Source organism: Euleptes europaea, chromosome 17, assembly GCF_029931775.1.
Source record: "Euleptes europaea isolate rEulEur1 chromosome 17, rEulEur1.hap1, whole genome shotgun sequence".
Classification (NCBI taxonomy): Eukaryota; Metazoa; Chordata; class Lepidosauria; order Squamata; family Sphaerodactylidae; genus Euleptes; species Euleptes europaea.
Window position 1 is genome coordinate 34,365,686 of NC_079328.1, and position 27,160 is coordinate 34,392,845.

Genomic DNA, 27,160 nt, shown 5'->3' on the forward strand with positions numbered 1-27,160 from the left:
TGCCAAGCCTCCGCTGAACAAACACTGAGCACAGGAGTCCCCTGGGCTCAGCCAGTAGTCTGCCACCAGCCCTTATTCACTCAGTATAACCCCAGGCAGAGGATAAGGGCAGCCTCTGCTCACTGAAGCCAAATTAGTGTTCAGCGCTCTCCCTGCAGAGTAGGAGGCCCGACAGGAGAGAACTGCACAAACAAAAGGGTTTGGTTTGGTAGGTGGACCCACAAAACGTTAAGGTTCTTAGATTTAGAGCTTGAAGCCTGCAAAGCCAAAGAACACAACCAAAATATAGTTTAAAGATTTATTTCAAAGATTTGTGCTTGTTACAGAAGGCAAAAGGACTCGTGAGGCAGTTAAGCAGAAAACAACAAAAAGCTTAAACAGCTAACTACACATTAAGATTCTAAGGTTCAAAAGTTTGGCAAAAAGCTTAGGCAAGTTTCAAAGAGGTTTACCAGTTCCACAAAAGCTATTGCATCTTGATTCAGCATCCAGAACCGTTCCAAAAGTCAGTCTGACAGAGTTCCGCCCTAAAAAGGTAAATCAAAATGGGTTTTGATGAAGCCCGGCATGCTGGCTGCATACCCCAAGCGTGCATAGATTAAGGCTCGCAACTGGCTACATTTATCGTCCCAATCTCAGTGGAGTGAGCTCACGAGATCCAATGAGATTCCGAAGGTATCCATAAACCAGTCATTAATGACGTGTTCAAACATTGGCCCTCTATTGCATCAGGGGGGTGCCAGAGGTGGGCCTGGGTCTGCAGAACTCATCAGTAAAAGATAAGACCTTGTCCAACAGATTTGTTGCCCTAGTAACAAATGCCCTTCAATTTAGGGAGGACAAGGTAGGGCTGTAAATGGCCCGCAGCTGGGTGTTATCGTCCTCCCTGTAGGAGTGAACCTTCACAAGTGAAACCGTTCCCACCACTGTAAATTGTCAGCTGGAATGCCTGCATTCCAACTGTTCAGAGTTTAATATCAAACTTGAGCAGGCCAGAAGCCTGAACCATTGAAATAGCCTCAACGAGGAATTGTGGGAACCACGGCTCCTTGACAGCACCTTATCAGCATTTATTCCAGCATGAACTTTTGTGAGTCAGAACTTACTTCTTCAGATGCCTATTGGAAGGAAATCTTTTTGTGCACGTTTGCAAGGAAAATTATGGAAGGGGGAGGGGGAAGAAGAGGCTTGATGTGTATCCTGTCCTGGAAAAAAAAACAACCACAAAATTGAAAAAGGGATTTTCAAGTTAAAGCAACAAGGATGAGCAATTCAAAATCATCCCTCTTCTCTAGCATTCATCACAACATGGCACTCTTACAGGCTGTGAAGTTGCTTCAGACTATGGTTCTCAACCCCCAGATGAGGTCTGGCGATCTCCCAGAATTACAATTGATCTCCAGGTAAGGTTGCCACCCTCCAGGTACTAGCTGGGATCTCCTGCTAATACAACTGATCTCCAGCCAATATAGATCAGTTCACCTGGAGAAAATGGCCACTTTAGCAATTAGACTCTATGGCATTGAAGTCCCTCCCCTCCCCTCCTCAAACCCCACCCTCCTCAGGCTCCACCCCAATACCTTCCACCGGTGGCAACCCTATCTTCAGGCTACAGAGGTCTGTTTCCCTGGAGAAAATGGCCGCTTTGGAGGGTCAACCTTATGGCATTAGATTCTGCTAAGGTTTTTTCCCAGCCTGGAGTAGACAACTCTACTTCAGAGTTCTATCTATGTATCGATCCTTCTTTTTGACTTGCGTCCCTTTCTTTTCTCATGTGTAGGCTGTAAGAGTCAGAAGACAGAACAAAATCAGTGTGTGGAGGCTGGTGCAGGTATGCGTGATCCTGACCCTATTCATGTGTTGAATAGCTCCCCTCCTTTTGGGCCATCTGAACATGGATGTTATGTATGTCTTTTCACTGTCTCCAATAATTTGGGTTCATAGTTTCGTAAACATCCCCCATGTTTTCTCCTGATGGATTTTATCAATATCATGTGTCACCTTGTTAAAAAAATGATCTACAAAGGTTTTTTTTTAATTGATATCAAAGGTAGGTTATGGTAGGTAAAGGTAGTCCCCTGTACAAGCACTGGATCATTACTGACCCATGGGGTGACGTCACATCCCAGACTATGTTTACGGGGTAGTTTGCCATTGCCTTCCCAGTCAGGTACACTTTACCCCTAGCAAGCTGGGTACTTATTTAACCGACCTCAGAAGGATGGAAGGCCGAGTCAACCTCGAGCCGGCTACCTGAAACCGATTTCCATCGGGATCGAACTCAGGTCATGAGCATAGCTTTTGACTGCAGTACTGCAGTTTACCACTCTGCACCACAGGGCTCTTATGGTAGAGGTAAAGAAATCTGATGAACTAAAAAGCAGCCTTTCTGAATGGAAATCATTTCAAGAGATTGTTAAACGGAGACAAAATTAGAATAATCTTCCTTTAGTTTCAAATTTCCTGACCTAAATTTGCCAGTGACATAAAATTAAGTGGGGTGGGGGTGGGGGGCTGAACAAAGAAAACACAAAGGAGTTGTGCAAACACATTCAAAATGATCTGGGTACATTCAGCTTAGAGGCTGGTAAGTAGCTTATTCAGTTCAGTCATACAGAAGTCATGAGTAATAAGATTAAGGGAGAAAAATATTCAGCAAGGAGGTATCCCAAACACACGCTCAAAAATACAGGGCAGGGCAGAAACAGTCTGTAAAAGCTGCAATGTGATAATAGGCATGTTCTACAAGAAAGAAAAGAAAATTAACATACCAATAAAGGTCACTCTGCTGCATTATGGAATGCTGTATAAATAGGTTAATAATACAATATAGTCATGACTTCCTACTCTTGTGCATGTAACATTGCAGTTTTATTCAGCATAATTTACAAAGCCAAAGAAAAGTCACGAATATGTGTTGTTTCCCCCCGAAGTTTGGTATTAAAATGTTGAAAAGGCACCACAGAAGACGAAGGATTTTCTTCTTACAAGTCGTTCCACTAGATATTGGACAAGAGTTTATCACAAATAGGCACAGGAAGGACTTCAGATTGGATGTCCTGGGACCTTTTCAGATAGGGTTGCCAACCCCCAGATAGGGCTTGGAGATCTCTCTCAATGATAACTCATCTCAGGCGACTGAGCTCATTTTCCTTGGAGAAAATGGCTGCCTGGAGGGTGGACTCTATGGCATTATATTCTTGCTAAGGCCCCTCCCCTCTCCAAATTCCATCCTATCCAAGCTCCACCCTCCCAAATCTCCAAGAATTTGCCAACCCAGAGTGGATAACCGGTTTCTATGTGGAAATGAGCTAATATTCCCTGATCTTGTTTTTGCTTTATATTTTTGTCAACTGTTCTTGTTTCTCTGCTGTTTGGTGCTGATTATATAGGTATACTTCCATTGTGGACCCATATCCAAAATAGCTTTCGCTGGAATAAAACTTGGCCAGTCTTTAAAGTGCCACATGACTCCTGTTTATTCATGTAGTTTCTGAGATATACAGCTGTGCCATTTAGATACATAATATGTTGTCTGCAAATCATGGGACTGATCCAAAGGAGCCCTTCCACCCATGGAAGGAGTACTTTGATGATCATGTGAAAGTATGAAGACCTAGATTCAAATCATGAAGTCAAATCCAAAGGTTTCCTTCTTCTCACAGAACTTGTCCTTTGGTGAGCAGAACAAGAAATTCTGGGGCTGAAACAGCTACAACTAGAAATTTAAAAGCACTCCTATAATTACTGCAGAAAAGAAATATGATTGTTCTTATGTGTCTCTCATATTCGCACTGCACCATGGTTTGCCAGAACAATGCTGTTTAACACTTACTCATTCGGTTGTCTAAGGCCTTTCATTCATGGCTGTTTCCCTCGCCACCCTCCCTCCGATGACTTCAGGTTTTTGCTTTGATTATGCATGCCGTTTCGGACCATGCTAGGTCGCCTAACTCTCCCCATGCATTTCCACACATTTTGCCCATGTTTTCAAATTTGTGATAAAACCCGGGGAAAATGTGTGGAAATGCAGGGGGAGAATCAGGTGACGTCTGATGGTCAGAAATGGCCTGCATAATCAAAACAAAGACCCAAAGTTGTTGGAGGGGTGACAGTGAGGGAAACAGCCAAGCATAAAAGGCCTAAGTTAAATGTGGTTGACAGCATGGCTTATTTTGCAGGGTTTGATGTAAATGTTTTTTACAAATTTTATTTATGCTTTTATTTCAGAGAGGGAGCCATGTTGGTCTCTTGCAGGGAAACCAAGGAGGAGTCCTAATTATTTGTTGTGGCATATAGATTACAGTGGGGATCAATCATGATTAGATTCCTTTCATACTATAAGCCTAAGAAGACTGTTTTTTCACTTTATACTGATGCTGTGAATGGTCACATATTTATCTCTCGTGAATCCTGGCTTTTCATAGAGAGCTCACAGTCTTTATGGTGCACATTTCATTGCTTTTTGGTATATCTCTATCTGCCAACTGAGGATACACTTCATGCGTCTGATATGGCTCATGCTCACAGCTTATGCCACAATATATCTCAGCCTTTAAGCTGCTTCAAGACCTCTTTTTGCAGATTTGTTGTCATTTTATATTACCGTACTGTAACTTACCATACTCATACACAAAGAATTATAGTTTTTAATTTAGTGTATTTTTTTGACAGAACAAGGGAAAAATACACTTAATTAAAAACTAGAAGCATATTCTGGTATATCTTCATTTTCCTGGTAGTATTGTTCCACTTGTAAAATTTCTAAAAGGAAAATGCAAATTGCCAAAAATCAACGATGGTTGTTAAGATCTGGCATGCCACACATTCAAACTTAAGTGAAGTTGTAAAGTTGTTAACTTAGGGCAGACAACATGAAATGACTTTTTAAAGTAATTACAAACATTTTTTTTCTTGAATTGGTTTAGGGTTGCCAGGTCCCTCTTCGCCAACAGTGTGAGATTTTTGGGGCGGAGCCTGAGGAGGGCGGGGTTTGGGGAGGGGAGGGACTTCAATGCCATAGAGTTCAATTGCCAAAGTGGCCATTTTTCTCCAGGTGATTTGATTTCTATCGGCTGGAGATCAGTTGAATTAGCAAGAGATCTCCAGCTACTACCTGGCAGTTGGCAACCCTAAATTGGTTGGATCCAAATAGTTTGTGTCACAACTCACCTAATGCCCATCCTTAATACAGCTTCTCTTCCCCTTTGCTCCCATGAAGAATCAGTGGAAAAGCTAGCTGAATCCAACCCCCTATAATAAGAACATAAGAAAAGCCCTGTTGGATCAGACCAAGGTCCATCAAGTCCAGCAGCCTGTTCACACAGTGACCAACCACTGATTTGATTGTTTTATGTAATAGACATGGTAGGGTTTTCTTGAATAAAAATGACAGTTATTCATCTATTTGTCTTCTTTTGTTTATTGTAATTGGATTTATATTGTGTGTGTAAAGTGCTGTAAAGTCACAGTTGACATATGGCAACCCAGTAGTGATTTCAAGGCAAGAGACAAAGGTCTGTTATGCATGGGTATTTGAACTCACGTTTGCCACCTGTCTGATTCAGTTGTTCCTTGGAGTTCTGCACATGTTTTCCGTCCATTAGAAATAACCTCGCTGCCAGCCCTCACAATGTCCAGGTCTTCCCATTCCTCTGTTAACCTGACTTTCCCCTCTCTCCTGAGTTCAGCCCGGGTGAAATTTCCATGCAGAAGGCAAACACTGGCCACAGGAAAATTGGCATCTCTCACAGCCAATCACAAAGCAGCGTGTAAAGAAGCGGGGATTCGAACGTTTCCTGCTTCCTCATGTAATGCCTGAAATCATTATATGCTATGGGAAATGTATTCTTTGATTTGAATTATATTCTTTGTACTCAATAAAGTATATCTGCACTTATAAACATGCCACACTCAGTATATAAGAGTTGGCATCCATTACTATAGTCACACCAAGCACTTGTGTATGTTACATGCCTCAAGTATAAGAGGCCAAGTTTTGCTCCTTAGTTAGAAGCTAATTAGAGAGTTCATAGACGGCCTTAGAATGTTTTCATAAGCTGGCTTCCCACTCATAAGGACCAGCTAGGAACCTCCTTAGTTAGCCTTGGCAGGAACCAAGGTCCAAGATAAGGATAACAATAACTTAGGATCAAACGAAGAAGCACCTGACAATGGTGGGTCTTCTTTGCTCATTAGTGAGCATTAGATCACCACTTTCTATGCAACGCCTCCGATTTTCTAATAGGGTATGCTAATCCGGGGGTCCCTAGTATTGGGTATTTGGGTCTCTACGTTATGTATTGCATCTTTGTACCACCCATTACCAAAGACTATATTCGTGCTTGCAATCCTTTGATGTGGGGGTGAATTGTCCGGCGCTTTGGACAATTTTCACCAGGTGTTTGTGTATTGGGCCAATAAACAAACTGCTTTGAATCTTCAACCTCCTGCTGTTTTATTGTCATTGGGTATTGATACAATATTACAAGCATTTCACTCAGGGCTCTATCTGTGCAAAAGAAAGGTTTTTTTAAAACTGAGGCTTGAGTTCTCCACCCCCTTTCTTTCAGATTGCTCTGTTTTTTTGTCTTGTTTTGTTTTTAAAATGCTTTTTTATGTGGCAATTGGATTTTGGGGTGGGGAATTGTCTCTCACAGTGAGCACTGCAAAGTAAGCCAATTACAAAGCAGCACTTAAAGGGGTGGGACTTGATTTGAGCTTGGAGAGAGCTTGGTGCAGAAATTCCTAACTGGAAAGTGTGGGTCTAGCCAGCAATGAATCTCAGGTAAAACTCCCATTTATAAATGACCTATCAGAGGTGGTTTGCCATTGCCTTCCTCTGCAATGCAACCCTGGACTTCCTTGGTGGTCTCCTATCCAAGTACTAGATAGGACCGACCCTGCTCAGCTTCTGAGATCTAACAAGATGAGGCTAGCCTCACCATCCAGGTCAGGGTGGATTTATATTCGTGTTCTACATTTATCAAACAATGTAAACATTCAAAAAACACACTTTGACTTTGTAGACGCTTGGACAGGATCAAATAGTTCAAATTTTGTGGTTAGTATCTTTAAGGCAAAATATTACATTAGAGGAGACTTCTTCTCATGCTAGTAAATGTTTGAAATCAGGCTGCTTTACAAATAATTGAAGATCCAATGAACTTTATTCTTGTACACGTTAAGTTCATTCCTTATGTATTTTTTAAAGTAGGTTTTACCATGTTGGGGGAATTGCATGGAGCTATCCCATCCTGTAATGGACTAGAATACTGCCTTAATTGGATTTACTCACAGCAGTGATAACATGATTTAGAACACGATGTTGACACAAGAAAATGCAGTAGAAAAAAAAGAACATTCTGTGTCTTGAGCGGCAATTGAAGGTGTATTGGATTTTGCTGAGCAAATTCAAATCAAAATGTTGAAATTAAAAGTGATAAAGCGGCAACAGTGAGATCAAAATCCCTCCCCAAATTAGATTTACGCTTCCTCAGGGCCATAAAAACCTTATTATCTTGACATGACTTGATCAATCATTGCAAGACAATTACTTTAACAAGTTAAGCGAGTGCATTTCGCTGTGTTACAGAGAAAGTTAAACCATATTTTCTCCTCTGTCTATATGAAAACGCAATGTACAAGAACCACAAGAGTGAGAAGAATAGACTACAACGGGTGCATCATAAGTTGTATTCTGACAAACAAACCATGAAGCCATTGTACTACATAAAAGTTCTTTAATTTAGAAAAAAAAAGAATGTGTTTCAAGCATGCAGTTCAGATTGCTTATTGTGTGGCTCATCTACCTCGGTATGAAAGGATTCAGAAGGTATTTTATACCTTTTGCTCTTCTGAGTGATTTGTCCTTAGCCTTTTTCAGTCATTATGTTTCATTACACTTGTGAGTAGAATGCACTTTTCATGGTGACAATGCCTGGGAGCACGGGGGGGGGGGGCAGAGGTGATATGATGGCACCCACAATATTTTAGCGATTCACACACTAAAGTAAAGCCCATAGAAATATGAGAAAACAAGGGTCACTGGAAAAGACAGTAACGCTAGGAAAGGTGGAAGGCAGGAAGACCCAATATGAGAACCTAAGAACATATGGGGGTTCCACAATTTAACTATGCCTTGTGTGAAGAAATAGGGCTGTAAAAAAAAAAAAATTCGGTACAGTTCGGATTCGGCCGAATTTGGCCCTTGTGGGTTCGGTACGTGCCGAAGTCCGAACTCCCCCACTTCGGATCCGTTCAATTCGGCGGGAATTCAAAGTTCGGAAACAAATTCGGCCGAATAAAGCCATTAAAAACACAACCGCGCCTTTCCACGGCTCTGGGGGGGGGCATTTTTGGGCTTAGAGGTCCCAAACGTTTGGCAGAGCTTCAAAGGACGTTTATTGAAAGACTCCCCAAGTTTTGTAAAGATTGGGTCAGGGGGGGCTGAGATATGGGCCCTGAAAGGGGTCCCCCCCACCCTTAATGTTGTGCATCTCTCAGCAGAGCTTGCCGCCCACGCACAAAGCTCCCAGCCCGACAACAGCGGAGAAATTAGCAAAACAACTGCAAACACAACCTTGTTAAACAACACCTTTGCAACACACAACTGAAACCTCCCCCCTCAAACCAGGGAGCGAGAGACTCGAGGGGGAACACACACCCCAGGCAGAACCGACGAAAGCCCCCTTTGGCTCCCCCCCACCCACAGAAACTGCTCCCTCCCCACACACACACAGACTCTGCTTTCCCCCACACACACACACATACACAGGAGAAAAATTATAGATTAAAGCCCCCAAAGGGGTCTTACTGTGGCTGTCTTCTGTTCCATCAGGACGGGCTGTAATCCAAGATGATTCCAATTAGGCACGGAACGTTTTGCTCTGGAGAGGAGATGCACACAGGATCGGATCGGCTGCCCCATTCATCCCAATAGAGGAAAGGGGAAAGGGGAAAGCCCATATCTCGGGACCCCCTGACCCAATGTTCACAAAACTTGGGGGGTTCCTTAAGAAGCTTAATCTAAAGTTCCAGTGAAAGTTTTGTGTCTGCACCCCCAAAAATGCGCCCCCTGCAGCCATGGAAAGAGAAAAGGGGGGAGGCGATATTTCTGCCCCCACTGAACCCATCTTTACAAAACTTGGGTAGTATCTTAAGAATAATTCACTGAAGCTATGCTAAAAGTTTGGGGGCTATATCCCCAAAAAAGCGCCCCCTGCAGCCACATAAATGGAAAAGGGGGGGAGGGAAAAGGGGGAGAGCCCATATCTCGAGACCCCCTGACCCAATGTTTACAAAACTTGGGGGGTATCTTAAGAACACTGGTCTGAAACTCCGCTCAAAGTTTGGGATTTGTACCCCCAAAAATGCGCCCCCTGCAGCCATGGAAAGAAAAAGGGGGGAGCCCATATCTCGGGACCCCCTGACCCAATGTTTACAAAACTTGGGGGGTACCTTAAGAAGCTTCATCTGAAGTTCCAGTGAAAGTTTTGTGTGTGCACCCCAAAAAATGCGCCCCCTGCAGCCACAGAAAGGAGCGAATGTGCACAAGCACCCCACACACACACACGAGGATTTCACTCTCTCTCTCTCTCTCTCCCTGGCCGGGCCGCACATCAGCTGATTCCTCCAGTACTCAATCCTGACTGATTGGCCAGAAGAAGACCCAGCTTGCCCACCGATTGGCCGGGGGAGGAGAATGCTGCTTACTGACGGTTATGCTGCTTACTGACGGTTATGCTGCTTACTGACGGCCGAATTTGCCGAATTTATTCGCGAACTCCCAAACTCGCTGAATTCGGCCCCCCCGGTTGCCCGCCAGTTTTGAGTTCGGATCCGTCCGAACAGAAAAGCACCGAATCAGGGGAAATTCGGTTGATTTTCAGTTCGGACTGAACCTAATTGACAGCCCTATGAAGAAATACTTCCTTTTATCTGTTTTGAATGTCTCACCCTCCAGCTTCAGCAGATGAAGTTCCTAGAGCATCACAAATGTTGTGATGTTATTTTCAGGGGCTCACCTGGGGAGGGCAGTGTTTGAGGAGAGAAGGAACCTCAGCAGGGTAGAATTCCATAGAGTTATCCAAAGAAGCCATTTTTTCCCCAGGGGTACTGATCTCTTTAGTCTGGAGATCAACTGTAATTTCAGGAGATCTCTATGCCCTACCTGGAGGCTGGCAACCCTAACTGAAGCTGAAAAAGACATGCGTTGTGGTCTTTGAGGGTTCCCTACCATGCAAGTGTGTGGAGGAAAGCTGAAGATGGGCAGATAAAGGCAGGTTGGCTGTTGGGTGGGAAGGGGAGAAGGAAGCAGGTAAGGGGGAGAGGCAATAGGGGCTTTAAGGAAAGGGAAAGAGGAAATAGTGGGGGAGGGGAAATTTGGTGCCTCCTGCAAGTCCTTGCAGGTTCCCACTTGTGATACTGTAATATCTGATTTGGTTAGTTTATTCGTTGTTAAAATAAATTTAGCGTCATGGGAGAGCACTGAGGCCTTGGGGTTTAGAGCACTCAGTCAAAGGGTTATGTTGGTATATGCTGCAGGGTTTGGGTGTTCTGTGGGATAAGAAGCAGAACTAGTTTTTCCCTCATCTAACAATGCTTATCCTAAAATCTGAATCTTTCATTGCACTAGAGGACAGACAATGAGATGGAAGTGTACCTTGGTCACCTCACCTTTCATTCCAGGTGTTGTTTTTGATGTTCGAAGGAGCTACATGGCTTAAAAGCTCTGTTGCTCTGATGGCATGATGCTACTTCTGGGGTGAACCTGGAAGTGCTGTTGTTGCACCAATGTGATGCTTTAAGATTCACCAGAAACTCTATGGTAAAATCATAGAGTTTCCAGTGAAGCCTAGAGTGTTGCACTGATGCCATGATGTCACTTTCGGGCATCATGCCATCGAAGCAACGGTACCCTTGTGTCCCCACCCATGCACGCAGTCTCCTGTCAGCTACCAGCTAGCACCCTACCCCTAATTAATTTTTATCCATGTTGCTTTAGGATTTCAAGCCACTGGCTGGCAAATGTTGGGAGTCTATGGGGAGCATGGGGGATGCCATCACCCCACAGTGATTTCCCCTCCTCTTGCAGGATGCTGGAGGGCAACAGGAGGTGGAAGCAGGAGATTTCTTGCTCTCAAAATGGGAAGTCTACTCTGATGCTATGTCATGGCTTTATCATTACTATTTATTTTACTGGTTTTTCCCTCTGTTACAGAGTTTATGAATTGGGAAGTGCTAATATGTGTATGATCCTGAGCTGCCTTGTGCACATCATGTGGAAAGGGTTGAAATGTATTAAATAATAAAATAGATAAAATATTTTCTTTCTTTAAAAGCCCCGAGGTGGTAGGGTATAGGCATTTAATTCAGAATCCCCACCACGGCCCAGTAACTAACTGGTCACATCTCCTCAAAGGTGTCTACTTCTAATCTTCAGAACTGTGTTCAGCATGCAAATCTATTTTCTAAAGTGGTAAAGATGTTTCTTAAATTATAACGGACAACATTGCCCTGAGTCATTGAAGGCAATTGCAATGTGCCATAGTCTAATTGCTTCCAAATGCTGATTTGGGGGAAAAAATGAAGCCATTTCAATTACAGATCAGGCCTCGTCACTTTGAAATTGAGATGGAGTGGGGAAGAAATGAACAATTTATGCAAATTTGGTTTCAAAATTACTTCCGAGTTGGGATGATTTAAGATATGTTTAGCCTTCAGCGTATTCCGATTGCTGTATTGTAATGTCTCAAAAAACTATGCCTTCATTGTGCTTGAAACATTGGAAGGTCAATTGCAGCTGTGGCATTAAATTCAGTGTTAAAATCACCCTGGGTTGGATCCAGTCCACTTTTTCACTCAATCTCGCTTTATTCAGTTCTTTACTTCAATGCCTGTTTCATGTGGCTTTTGTTCATGCCAGTCCCATGATCCCCGACATAGGCCTTTTATGCATGGTCTGTTTCCTCTGGGTCTGCTGCTCTCTAACTGCACAGTATTGCAGTCAAATTCTCAAAACACTATGCACGGGGGCTTTTTGCCCCAAAGAAAATTTAGGAGTACCTTGTGATCAGTTATCCCCAGCAAAAATGCGGAGCTTCTGAACCACACGTGAGTCTCTCCCCCTTAAAAAGCTGCTTTGTAATTGGCTGTAGTGTATTTTTTGAAATAAGTCACCAGCCCTCGCCAGCCCCACAGCGGGATTCTTTCATTTGATCTGAATCGAGTGGCCATATTACAGCCAAAGTAGAGAAGGTCCGGACAACCCCCCCCCCAAAAAAAACCAATTTGTTTCTGTCTATCTAAATACAGGGGTCATAAGAACATAAAAACACTCCCACGGTTATTTGTGACCTTTTCATTGTTTTATCAGTAGTCTTGCACTTGCAAAAAAAAAAAAGTTTCCATGCCTATAAGGGGAGGGTGGCTAATCAGCCCAGCTCTGTTCCATCCTGATGAGAACAGAAACTGACCCACACTCACTGTGAAACTGACCAAATAAGCTGCTCATGGTATTCCAGCATAATTCTCTTGCTAGTGCACTTGCAAATGGCTTTGAGGGGAGGGGTTGGATGAGGGGGACAGACACATGGGAGGGAGAAGCTAGAGGATGGGCCATGGCTCAGTGGTGCAGCATCTGTTTGGCATGCAGAAGGTCCCAGGTTCAATCCCCAGCATCTGCAGTTAAAGGGACTAGGCAAGTAGGCGATGTGAAAGACCTCTATCTGAGACCCCGGAGAGCCGCTGCTTGTCTGAGTAGACAATACTGACTTTGATGGACCAAGGGCCTGATTCAGTATAAGGCAGCTTCATATGTTCATGTGTTCACGTGCACAGGACCAGATTTTGATTTGGGATTGAGGCAGAGTTTAAACTTGGGGTAAAACAGCACCCTGAAAATGCAAGGGAAATGCAAGGAAAGAGCAAGGTGACTTCTGAAAGTCGGAAAATACAAGAATAATTAAAATAAAGTCCCAAAGTGGTTGGGGGTGTGTGACCACATTGGGAACAACCCGTGCATAAAAGGCCATAGGATATATTGGTGGTCAAAGGTGATTAGGGTTGCCAGCACTGCCTCAGCAAATGCCAGAGGATTCTGAGGGTGGTGCTTGGGACATGCAGAGTTTAAGGAGTGATGACATTTCCAGGTGACAGTCTGGGAGTTTACTCTACTGTCTATGGTAAAGATCATAGGGACATGGGGAAATTCCTAGATGGAGGTAATATTCCAGCCATTTTTTCTTCTGCTCCACTATTTCTCAAGAGTTGGGGATTGGGGTCATAGGCAGGGGTTTGCCCACTGTGGACAGGCCAATGGCAAGCCTAGAGAGGACCCCAATCGAACCCCATGTGGCTGGATCTAACCCCATCTAAGAGGCAGGTTGTTACTAGTCAGCTATATATAAATAAGTCTAAATTTGATGAAATTAAAATTCCCATTTATTTCTGTGTATGTTATTAGCCTAGGCATCTTATAATAATTATGATAAACAGATGCTGTCATTAAAAAGATCAGCTTAAATGTGATAAGATCAACTGCTATACCATATAGATTTTTTACTTACAGGTTTGCTAAAATAAATTACCCCTAAGATTAGGAACAAGGTGTTGTCTAATTAAGAAAACAGATCATATTTTAATGATGTTTTTTAAAAGCAAAACAGACATCATGAGGATTGTAGATTTGATTAAAACCACTATTGGAGTTCAAATCACAAGCAACAAGTTACTGTTTACACACACAAAGCTATTTCTGTTAATAATACAATTTATTGTTTGGATGCAGCCATAACCCTTTTGCAGTAATCAATTAAAAAAAGATATGAAGAAAGATGAACTGCAAAGGTTTTAGAACACGACTGTGAATGCATGTAATGTGAGATCCAACCATTTTGATGAAATGGGTCAGATTTTTAAGACCTGTAACATATTAAAGGAGGGAAGGGGGCATGGTATAGCCCAGTCTCCTCGGATCATAGAAAGCTAAATAGGGTCAATATTTGGTAGGGTTCCCTCTTTGCCACTGGCGGAAGGTTTTTGGGGCAGAGCCTGAGGAGGGTGGGGTTTGGGGAGGGGAGGGACTTCAATGCCATAGAGTCTAATTGCCAAAGTGGCCATTTTCTCCAGGTGAACTGATTTCTATCAGCTGGAGATCAGTTGTAATAGCAGGAGATCTCCAGCTAGTACCTAGAGGTTAGTACAAGAATATGCTGGGATATCTGCAAAAACAGTTGGTACTGGAAAACCAAACAAACAACAACAGCAAGTGCTATATACAGAAGTGACAAGTCACATCAGTGAAATGCTATGTACATAAATTGCCATAAGCATATACAGCAATCTAGGCATATATTTTTCATATCCTAAATGCAGGTAGAAGTCCAATAGATGTTCATGTTACTGAAGAACAAGGTGGAATGCTGGGATACGATTGTTTCGGAGTCTTCTTCAGTTCCACATATTTCAACATAACTGTATGTATTCACTTCAATGAAAATTAACAAGTTCCTCAGATGGATACATGGTCTTGAAGTATTCAAGTTTTATAAAAATCTGTAGATGTGAATTGTCACTTCTTTATATAGCACTTGCTATTGTTGTTTGTTTGGTTTTCCAATACAAACTGTTTTTGCAGATATCCCAGCATATTCTTTTACTAATTTCCTAACCTATGGTAACAGTAGGAGCCCTGTGGCGCAGAGTGTTACTCTGCAGTACTGCAGTCAAAAGCTCTGCTCATGACCTGAGTTCGATCCCGACGGAAGTCGGTTTCAGGTAGCCGGCTCAAGGTTGACTCAGCCTTTCATCCTTCCAAGGTCGGTGAAATGAGTACCCAGCTTGCTGAGGGTAAAGGGAAGATGGCTGGGGAAGGCACTGGCAAACCACCCCGCAAACAAAGTCTGCCTTGGAAACGTCGGGATGTGACGTCACCCCATGGGTCAGGAATGACCTGGTGCTTGCACAGGGGACCTTTACCTTTACCTTATGGTAACAGTACAGAGATGTTTATTTTTGTTAGTACCTAGAGGTTGGCAACCCTAATTCTTGGATGGGAGATCACCAAGGAAGACTGCAGAGGAAGGCAATAGCAAACCCCCTCTACTTCTCATTTGCCTTGAAAGCTGCTTCTTGAGGTCACCATGAGTCAGTTGCAACTTGGTGGCACTTACATATGTAACACAGGACAGCCATTTCTGTGAACGGAATGGATTTTTGTCCATGGGGCTTGGCTTTCCTTGTCTTCTCCTTCCCACTGCAGCCCAAAATACTCCTCAGAAATGGCGTGTCTGGGACACAAAGCCCCCTCGACAATTGCATGGGGTTTGCAACAGGAGGGGGTAATTGGTGAACATTGACCCTACCTCCTATCTGTAGAAATACTCAGGTAGATCCAAGACCATGGCTTTGATTGATTCAATCCTCAGTTTAGCAATGCCATTCATTTTGTCTGCCACAATGCTAAGAACAATAGACTAGCAAGAGAGGAGGGAACTGCGATACAAAATTCCAAGAAGCTGCAAAAGATATTTCTGACAAACAGTAGCCACATACCCATTCTAATGTAGCATCTTTTATGTGTTCTTCTGAATGTGAAGGGAATCTGTTTGGGGACCTGTAGTGGCTGTAGGCAGATCTGTGGACACGATCCATACCCTCCTGCATACATAGTTAATAAAAGTTGTGAAAAGTTGAGGAAGTATCCCTATCAGGTTCATTGGACTCACTGCCCTTCTTTTCCCATCCTCTGGTACATGCATACTATCAGGAACTCTGCCACAAGCTCAGTCATTGTATGTGTACTTCCATAGGGATCCAGAGCTTCGGCTTGTGTCCAAGGGTATATGCACTGACTATTCTTATTGTGGGTGGGCTTGCCATTTGCCCAGCTATGGTCCCCATCCTTCAAGAAATTGACTAGCAGGAGACAAAAATGACCTCCATTGTGATGACGTAGGAATTTCCCCATGTGTCTGTGGTCTTTACCATAGAGATTAGTGTAAATTCCCAGAGTGTTGCCCTGAAATGATGTCACATCCTCCCCAAACTCCAGAATCTCCGGGCATCACCCTCAGAATCTCCTTGCATTTGCTGAGGCAGAGCTGACAACTCTAATTGTGGATCACATGATCATTGCTACTGATTTTTCCCCCTGTCACTCTATGAACTACCATTGGTAAGTGGAACCAACGTTTTAAGTGGCAGCTTTTCATGCTATTCTGTGCAAGGTTGTTATTGTTTTAAATAGATAATTCTTTGAACCAATTAGATCATTCTTTGAACCAATTTCACACTGCTTTTTTTTAGTTTATTTTTGTTTCTCTTAACATTTGTGTGTGTTGGCTGTTTCATTGTTTGATTAGGAATTGTTGTAAAGTTTTTCCTTGCTCAATAGTTTTAGTTATTTTTTATGTTGTTGTTGCTTTGGAAACCCTCTTAAGAGACTCCCCCCCCCCCGAGCATATGCCTATTTTAAATAAATAAGAATTATAATTTGAGCAACCTTTAAACAAGCACGCCCGAAAGCCAAAAATAGGGATAAGTGAGTTTCCATACAGTGACAAGAACATCAGGACAATGTCTGGTTAATAGGACAGCTGGAATATATATATATATATATATATATATATATATATATATATATATATATATATATGGGGGGGGGTTGGACAGGTTCCTGTGAGCTTCTTTCCCACAGAGTAGCTCATAAGACTAGACATTTGCAAAAAACACACACACACACACCAAAAATTACAGCAGCCATTTACATGCAGGAACTCCCTTGGTTTTAATGAGCAACATGCATCAGTTTTGTTCTTAATAAAAAAAAACCCTTCTGCTCTGAAAGCTTGTCACTGAGAAGGAAGAAGGGCTTTTTGATGTTCTTCTGTGGAAAGCATTTTGAAGGAAATTAATCATCAAACGCTACATTTAGGTAATATTTCAAGTAAGCCTTTTTAGAAGGAAACAGACCAAAGACTGGAAATTCTAAAATCAAAGCAGACAATCCATCATCCCATGTGAAATAAGAAGAAAGGACTGGAGGACGGAGCGTTTCTTTGCCTTTACTTGTTGGTTACCTTTCTGAGACTTGTTGAGTTAGCCAATTGGGAGAAGGTGTACTGGTCCAACAAAATGTGCTATTGTGGACTTTGGAGCTTGAACTGGGAACTGTGGCATCTGACACCTAACCTAGAGGTGTGAGTGTTCAGAGCAGGCCCAAGAAAGATAGCATAGAAATGGAGTGATACATAATTTCTTCTCCTTCTGCTGTATATGTGGACAGAGGATCACTCAGCAGGGCCAAGTGGTCTAAGGCACTGCATTCAGGTCACGGGCTCCCCTGGATGTGTAGATTTGAATCCCAGTTCTGATTTTGAGCTGATTTTGGGGGAAGGGTCTGTGGCTCAGTGGAAGAGCCTCTGCTTTGCATGCAGAAGGTCCCAGGTTCGGTCCCCACCATCTTCAGTTAAAAGGACTAGGCAGTGGAAGACCTTTGCCAGAGATCCTGGAAAAACTACTAAGTAGACTGCCCGTGATGGACCAAGGATCTGATTCAGTATAAGGCAGTTTCAGTGGGAGCTGCATAGGAAATGGGATGCAATGGTGAATCTCCCTTCTCTCATCTCTGAACGTTCATTCATAGAACTCAGGCATTTTCATACAATTTGTTTGGGACCTAGGTTGGCCAAGTTCGCCTTGGCCACCGGCAGGAGATGGGTGGTAGAATTGCCAGATCCAGGTTGTGAAACTCCTGGATATTTGGTGATGGAGCCTAGAGAGGACTGGGACCTCAGTGGGGTACAATGCCAGAGAGTCCACCCTCCAAAGCACCCATTTTCTCTAGGGGAACCGATTTCTGCAGTCTGGAGATGAACTGTAATTCTGGGGGGTCTCCAGGTCCAACCGGGAGGCTGGCATCCCTATTGGGACCGCACAGGTGGGACCACACTAAAGCTTTTCAGTGCATGTAGACCAATTAGGGTTGCCAGCTGACTGTCATTTCCAAATACTGATACAATACCTGGAGATTTTTTGGGGGGCGGAGCCTGAGGAGGGCAGGGTTTGAGGAGGGGAGGGACTTCGATGCCATAGAGCCCAACTGCCAAAGCAGCCATTTTCTCCATTGCTCTCTATTGTCCGGAGATCAGTTGTAGTAGCAGGAGATCTCTAGCTGGTATCTGGAGGTTGGCAACCCAAAGATCAGTCCAAGAATTTCATTGAAAAAAAGGGAAGGAAACCTTGAAGCCTCACGGAGTTATTTTCCTCTGCTATTTAATATCTGTACCAGTCCCTACGAACGATATGTGTTTCTTACTACTCACTCACTACTAGTCCTTTATTGGCATAACATCACTATACATATGGTAGCATGTAAAAGTATAAATGTTTGAGATATAGGGCGAAAACGCATGGTCGCTTTAGCCTCCTTTATTCCCTGCTTCAGCCAGGATTCAGCCAGGATTGAACGCAAGTTCGGTGAAACGCATGCGTTCGATCCTGGCTGAAACAGGGAATAAAGGAGGCTAAAGCAACCATGCATTTTCGCCCCTAGTCTTACAAAATGGTTTAAAGACACTCGCACAAGATAGTGTTGTGAGTCAATACATCCATCTATTTAACTGATATGCGGCATTCTAAAACAATCTTTAAAAATTGTGCCACCTTCTCCAGAACACGGGGCGAACAATTGTTCAATAGAAAGGAAGCATTACAGGAACTGGGAGCGTTTCTTACTATTAATAATGACAACATTCCGATTTATTAGGAATGGTTACAGTTCTACCAGCACCTTCTCGAGCAGGAAAATGTACAACACCTAATGAAGACCATGGAATGTAACCAAGAAAAATAAGACCCAGACTTGTAGAGGGGAAATGTGATATAGCTGCAACACGGGCCAAAGTGAGAGCACCTCCGTTGTTTCTGCAGCCAACTCAAATATCTACCCAGAGGTTTAGAGCTGATCTGGGACCAGCCTGGCACCAGCTGTGTTTTGCAGAATTAGGTCATGCATGAAGTAACCCTTTAGTAACTTCTTTTTTTAAAAAACTAAGCCACCAGACAAAACTTTTATAGTCTCGACCGTGTTAGGCTTTTGGAAATGACAGTCCAAAAGCATACCCAAAGAGTTGCAGCGGTCCTTTTATAGGGAACATATATAATGATAGAGTTTGTGGGTTTCTTTTGTCGTTTTGGCATGTCAGATGATGGGTTAGGCTTTCGTTGAATGAGAAAGAGCTCATTTCGACACAGCACTGAGAGTTGTAATTTGGATCTCTGCCACGCTGAGCAAAGGGAACATCACAATGGCCAATAGGGTGGTAGTTTGATACTGCAGATCCATTCCATTCATGAGAGTGCTTCCCACCGATACAAGAGCTTTGTTGGCAGAATCTAACCCATACTGTAGTGCCTTGAGTCATTTCTGCCTCGGTTATCTCCCCTGAGTTCGGTGGTTTTGGGAAGAAGAAGAGAAGAAGAAGAGTTGTTTTTTAGACCCTGCTTTCATCTACCTTTAAGGAGTCTAAAAGCTGCTTACAATCGCCTTCCCTTCCTCTCCCCACAACCGACACCTTGGGAGGTAGGTGGGGCTAGGAGAGTTCATGCACATCAATTAGGGTTGCTTGGTCCCCCTTGGCCACCAGCAGAGGATGGGGGGGGGGGGCTAGGGTTGCCAGATCCATGTTGGGAAACTTCTGGATATTTGGAGGTGGAGTCTGGGGATGATAGGGATCTCAGTGGGATACAATGCCATAAGATCCACCCTCCAAAACATCTGTTTTCTCCATGGGAACTGATCTCTGTAGTCTGGAGATAGGCTGTAATTCCGGGGCATCCCCAGGTCTCACTTGGAGGCAGATACCCCTAGCATTGGTATAGATCCAGGCCTCTCTCTCTCTCTTTCAGTCTAGCCTTCACAGGATTGTTGTGAAGATCAAATGGAGGAGAACCATGCGTGCTGGCCCAAGGTCCTCCAAGGAAATGTAGGATAAACATATAAGAGATTTCGAGCTCTTAGAAATGTATCGGGGAGTTACAAAAACAGATCCTGGAAAGCTGCTGTCAATCACATTAGACATGACAGACTAGATGGATGGATGACTCAGCTCTATAGGATCCCACATACAGGAGAAACTGCGAGAGCATGAACCAGCTTTGGTGTGCGCTTCCGAGCATTTCCAATTCACCTTCTCTGCCATTTCCAGTTCCCATCCTTTCAGGCCCATTATGTTTCTAAGTATGAGCATGTCCGTCTTGTAAAACTTCTGCTGAGCAGTTTATTACTTGTGCTGCTTTAGCTGGGCCTGTGAGGCAAGCATGAACCTCAGCTGTATATGGAAATAGATGTGTCTGGCCAACATTGATTCTGCATGGTGTGGTGTGGAGGGGAAAGGAGATGATTTACTCTCCAACTTTCCCATGGTTTCATAATGAAGATGAACGAGTCCCTGGTTTTCTTTTGTTTATTGACTTTTCCTCCCCACTCGCCATTCCTTTGCAGGCTCTTAAAACCTCTGGCTAATTTTAAAATGCCTTTTAAAAATACAAATGCGTATCAATATTCCTAAGTGTTTGGGGCTAATTTCAACATCTCTTAGAAGTAAATTCCAAGGTGTTCATTTTTAAAAAAGAAAATCTTTTGTCTCCCTAGTTTAGATGCCAGTGTTAGGAAGACCTCAGGTGGTACATGCACAAAGTATCCAGGTAGGATTTTTTTTTTTAATTCACTAGAGGGCTAATCATCCACAACTGGCTATCAACAGGAGAACACAACCAATAACAAAATGATCAATTTGTAGAAGTCACTTAGGACTGGAGGTTATAAAGAAATCTGCAATCGGAGCTCATAAACACTTGCTGTAGCTGACTTTGAACAAGGATCGAGAATTGTTCTTCTGTATCATACGTTGGAGCTCCATACTATTATCCCCAGCCCGAAGCCTCATATTGATCTTTGCATATTTAGGCCTCTTAAATTATCCCTTTTCATCCCCATTTGAAGACCAAAGTTGTGGGGAAAGTTGGGAGAGAGAGAAAGAGAGAGAGAGAAAAGAAAACACAGGCCCAAGTTAATGAGAAACAGTATACTACAATGGCACTCAGTGGGTTGGATCCAACCAGCTTTTTTGCTGGTGAAAAAGGAAGGAAGGGGTTCCCTTTAGCTAACCCAAAAGACTATACTGGAGATCATGGAACCTGCATGGACAAAACCCATGAAAGACAGGGGCTGTAGAAAGGATGGCTTGGGGGGGCATGATTAGGGTTGCCAACTGGAGATCTCCTGCTGTTCCAACTGATCTCCAGCCAATTCTGCTGGCTTGCCTGTAGCCAGGGAGTTTCAGGTAACATACAGTGAGAGGGCTCAACAGCAGGCAAAATGCAACCACCAGGAGCTGAAGTCTGGCAGGAGGTTTGCTGGGAGCTGGGAACAAGAGTCAAGTCATCACGCAGGAGCAAGTTTAGTAGTCCAGTCCAAATGTCAAAATTCCATTGAGTGGGGTCAATGGAGGAGGAGGAGCAAAAGTATCAGCACTTTCACAAAGTTGTTTTTGCAACACTGGTGTGTCCTAGGCAAGGCTTTAAGCTGGTTTCTGCTCATTGCAGCCTTCATCCTCTGACGAATCACAGTCTTCCAACCATCTCCTTAGTGCTTCTAAATGGGCACTGCATCTTTTATCCTGAAGCTCCACTCTGCCTCTTGCCTGTGATGGGTCATGGCTCTGCTTAGTTACAGCTGGAGCTGAGTCATCGAAGTGAGCTGGTTTTGCATCTACTCTAGCATCCTCAGCAGGACTGGTGTGTGGTTCTTCCTGTTGGGGTTCAACGTGGCCTGGACTCTCGGCCAACTGAGTCATTGGGAACTACTAGGGTGCAGTGGTGAGAGCGCTGGGTTAGAACTGGATACACCCAAGTTCAGATCCCTGCTATACTATGTAGCTCGCTGGCTGACCTTGAGTCTACACAGGGTTGTTTTGAGATCACAAAGAGAAGAGGAGAGCTGTATGTGCTGCCCTGGATTTTGTTTTGTTTTGGGGTTGTTGTTGTTGTTTTAGTGGAACAGACAGGGATTTTGCAACTGTTATTTCTGTCATTTTGACCTGAATTTCCGTGTTTTGATTTCACTTCTCATTTGAGTGCATTTTGCTTGCAGTTCTTTATTTTCACACTATTTTATATTTTCTCGCGCTAGATTTTTCCAGTACAGAGTCAACATCATTAATGTTGTGTGTCAATAAATCATTCCTACTCATTTCTTATATGTAGAAACCCTGTACATATACTGTAATTTATTAAAATATTTATATCCATCCTTTCCCATCCTCCATGGTGGATCAAGGTAGCTTACAAAGGCTTGATCAGGAGGGCACGGGCAATTAAAAAACCTGTATTCACAGTCCACATGCAGTTTTGAAACACCTATTTAAAACCTACATAAACAGATGAAAACCAGTTGACGGAAGTATAATTATTGAAAGAAATGAACTATGGAATATTTGCTCATCCCAGTACGAGATCAAGGACAAGAGAATTTATCTCCATTCTTTTCCTTGATGGTTGCAAAAGCTTGTTCTGCCCCGCATCCTGCTAAATCCTGTTTTAATTAGGAGAATGAACATGGGCAACACAGGGTTCGATGCAGCCAGCATTTCTGCGGGTGAAGAACAGAAGACAGAGTCCTCTTTAGCCAACCAAAAGGCCATGCAGGGTAAATTGTAGAGAGGTAGGGATGTAATCTTCATGCGGATTTCAGATAAATAGTTCAAATAATACTTGGTCATGTGCTTATTTTGTTGGCTTCTTGCTGTTAAGTAGTTACTTTTCATCTGTATTTTGTACTGGGTCTTGGGTCATTTTTATTGCTGCTGTTTTGGGTTGATTTTATGTTTTGGTGCTGGTTAGTTTATTTTAATATTTTTTAAAAGGCCATGCGGAGAATCATGGGATCTTCATGAACAAAAGCTGTGTGTGATGGAGGCTGTAATGAAGAAAGGGGGGAAAACCGGCTGGATCCAGCCCACTGATTTATTTTATTTTATTTTATTTGAAAAACAACAACTTTCATTTAATGCATTGTTGCTAGGGTTGCCAAGTCCCTGTTTGCTACAGGTGGGAGGTTTTTGGGATGGAACCTGAGGAGGGCAGGGTTTGGGGAGGGACTTCAATGCCATAGAGTCCAATTGCCAAAGTGGCCATTTTCTCCAGGTGAACTAACCTCTGTCAGCTGGAGATCAGTTGCAATAGCAGGAGGTTGGCAACCCTAATTATTGCAGCTTCTTTTAGCGGTATGGAGAGTGACTTAGTTCCACTTCAGGTAAAATAACAAGTAGCATGGACACAGAAGCATTCTAGAGATCTTTATTTTCTATCTGAAATAGCCAGCAATTATATATATGAAGTACATGGCATCATCTTCTACAGAACTACATTACATCCTCAGGCTACAATCAGCCAAGAGCAACTGCATGCAGAAACTGGTCCCCGTGTCCCTTTTGGGTTAACATTGGAGCAGGCCCTCCTTAGAGTCCCCTCCAACCAAACCTTAGTAGACTGCAAAGCAAGACCCAAGTGGACATCCTTGGAAATCTGGGCAGGTTCATGCAAGATTAGGGTTGCCAGGTCCCTCTTCACCACAGGCGGGAGGTTTTTGGGGTGGAGCTTGAGGAGGGTGGGGTTTGGGGAGGGGAGGGGAGGGACCTCAATACCATAGAGTCCAATAGCCAAAGTGGCCATTTTCTCCAGGTGAACTGATCTCTATCGCCAGGAGATCTCCAGCTACTACCTGGAGGTTGGCAACTCTGCTCCTCCTTGATGCCTTCCTGGTGCCAGATTTGTTACTTTTCCAGTGCCAGGTTAAAAATGAATCTTCTCTTGCTGGTTTTTAGGGGAATCATTTTTATGCACCTCCCCTCCTTGTTGTGATGAGAGGGAGGGCAGGAAGGGTTGTGTCAGAAAGGGAGGGACCTCAATGCCATAGAGTCCAATGGCCAAAGCAGCCATTTTCTCCAGGTGAACTGATCTCTGTCGGCTGGAGATCAATTGTAATAGCAGGAGATCTCCAGATAGTACCTGGAGGTAGGCACCCCTATGTGAGATGGAGGTTGTCCTTCAAATACTTCAGATCAAACCTATTGAGGGTCTTAAAGGTCAAAACCCACATTTTGAACTGAAGAGATGCACGAGGTACACCTTCCATCTCACTTTCCATCCCCTCCTCAGTCACAGCAGTGAAAGGATCCAGATTGCAGGATAAATGTTGTGAGATGAGGGGAAAGCTAACCTTCCTAGTACTGTATATACGATGATTGACTCTTCATGGTTATGGGGTGGCAACGAAGTCTCCTGGGTGAGGATCAGTCAACCACATGAAGCAAAAAGGTCATGGTACGCCTTCTGCTTTCAGCATCCCTGTGGGCCTCGAGGTTCTGTCCTTGCAGCCGCGCTAACAAGCATATCGCCTTCTGCCATTCCCACTGATATTTGGATCTGGATCAGAATCCGGCATTAATTGCTAATGAAGTGATTACCGTATTTTTCGCTCCATAAGACGCACCTGGCCATAAGACGCACCTAGTGGTCTGGGTGCCAGGTCCCCCTAGTTTTAACCCTGCAGCTGTAAACATAGCAGTTAATCCAGCCTCTCCCTGATAGCCACTAGAAGCGCTTCCGCGATGCTCAATGCGAAAATCACATTGAGTAATGCTTCCCTGTGGGCGGTAATAATAATCACGTCCAGCGCGCAGGCTGGGTGATCCATGGGGGGGGGGGGCAGGGCAGGAAACCTCTGGCGGCACATCCAGCGTGGAGTCTGGGGGATTGAGGGGGGGAGGAAAGGCCAGGGGCTCTCCGGAGGCCTGTCCAGTGCAGAGGCTGGGGGATGGGGGGGAGGGCAGGGCAGGTGCTCCCCGGTGGCGCGTCCAGCGTGCAGGTCGGGTGATCCATGGGGGGGAGGGCAGGGCAGGAAACCTCCGGCGGTGCGTCCAGTTTGAACCTCCCCCCCCCCGCCCATCAGCTGTTTGTTGGGCAGTGGGGGGGGATTTGTGGCTGAGCCACACTTGGGAGCCGCAGTTTGCCGACCGCTGCTCTCGGCGACTCGGCTCCAGTTACGGTAACACACACACACATTCACTCCATAAGATGCACAGACATTTCCCCTCACTTTTGAGGAGGAAAAAAGTGCATCTTATGGAGCGAAAAATACGGTATGTTGGCTGTTTTTACAGGCTCTCTAAACTCACTTCAAATCATTATATTTGCTTTTAAAGCAGTCTGTGCTCTTTGTCAGCAATTAACATGTTATCAATTAGCAGGTAAGTGTTCCCTCCCCAGGTGATTTTAAATTGTGACAGTGGAGTTAGTGCATTTCTCTTTGCCAAGGAACTGAGACCTGTTTTCATGTATGCTACAACCCCCTGCGAAGGCTTTTTATTTGCTTTCTTCAGACAAATAATCATTGGCTCACGCCTGCAAAGGAATAGATTTTTTTTCCTCGTCCAGTGTTTTTCAATTTATTTTGACGGAGGCAGTGAATCTTCATGTGCTGTCATCCTGTTTACTTCTCATTGTTAAAGTCGGCAATCAAAATTTCATGTCATTGGGAGCTGGTTAGTATTGATACTTCCAGCATCTCATGTACATATTGCACACTTGCTGATAATATTTCTTTCTTCTGGGAGGGCAGGGATGTCAATTGCAAGGAAAGGACTGACAAACTAGTAGCCTCAATATCCATCTTCATTTAAGTTAGAATTATATTTTCTTCCATCCTCAATTGTTTTCACACACACATATGCCTTGTGATACTAATAGGGTTGCCAACCTCCAGGTATTAGCTGGAGACCTTTTGCTATTACAACTGATCTCCAGCTGACAGAGGTCAGTTCACCAGGAGAAAATGGCCACTTTGGCCATTGGACTCTATGGCATTGAAGTCCCTCCCCTCCCCAAACCCCGCCCTTCTCAGGCTCCACCCCAAAAACCTCCCGCTGGTGGCAAAGAGGGACCTGGCAACCCTAGATAATAAATATGCTGTCTTGAAACTAAGTTCAAATTGGTTCAGTGGAATTTACCCCTCACCCCAATTTAGGAATGATTTCAGTGAAGTCAAGTATGCATAGACCCATGGGTTAATTTTGTTCCATTTGTGTGTCTAAAGTGTCTTCAAGTCGCAGCCGACTTGGCAACCCAGCTGGGTTTTCAAGGCAAGAGACTAACACAGGTGGTTTGTCATTGCCTTCCTCTGCATAGCAACCCTGATATTCCTTTCTGGTCTCCCATCCAAATGCTAACCAGGGCTGACCCTGCTTAGTTTCTTAAATCTGATAAGATCAGGCTAGCCTGGGCCATCTACCATAAAGTCTGCAATAGCACACACCCCTCCCTTTGGCAAAAGATTCTAGAGCAAGAGGTAGGACCATGTTTTCCAGCCAATGGGAAAAGCAAAACAGTGTGTATTTAAGTACATTCCATTCTTCCCTGGTAACTCTCATTTTAGGAACTGTCTACCTTTCAGTGGGGCAATGTGGGATTAGCTGCTTGTTTCAGGGCCAAGAAGGAAATTGTTGAGTTCCTCTCAGATTGTCTGTGAGAGATAACCTTTTTTTTCCCCCTCTCTCTTGCCTGGTTCACATTTTTTGGGACAGCTATTAAATACTTGGCCTGGTCAACAGATTGATTCGGCCTAAATGGGTATGGCAGGAATAGTGCAGGTTGTTTGGTTAAGGTAAGGACGTCTGGCATGTGCTGTGAGGCATCTAATGGGGCAGGTTTACCAATCCAGACACTCATGGGTGACTGGTCCCAGGTGAGTTGGGTAAGGGGGACTCTTGAAACTGGGATGCTACAAGTCAAACCTAAATGCTGTCTAGAAAGGGAGAAGGCTGTTGGGGGATTAGGCCCACTGAGAACATAATCTGGCATGCGAGTAGGGGAAAAACAACAACAGGGCATGGCAGTGTTGCTGGGTGGAGTTTTGAGCTTGGGTAGTATGATCAATAATGCTGACAGCCTTTGGCCAGCTCAGTAGACAGGGTATTCCACACTAAGAAGTGAGAAATGCTTAATAAGTTGTGTAGCTCAGCCATTATTAAATAAAACCCAGTTTCACCCATTTCTTGAGTCTGGAAAAGGCATGCATAATTAAAAGGAAGCCCCGAAG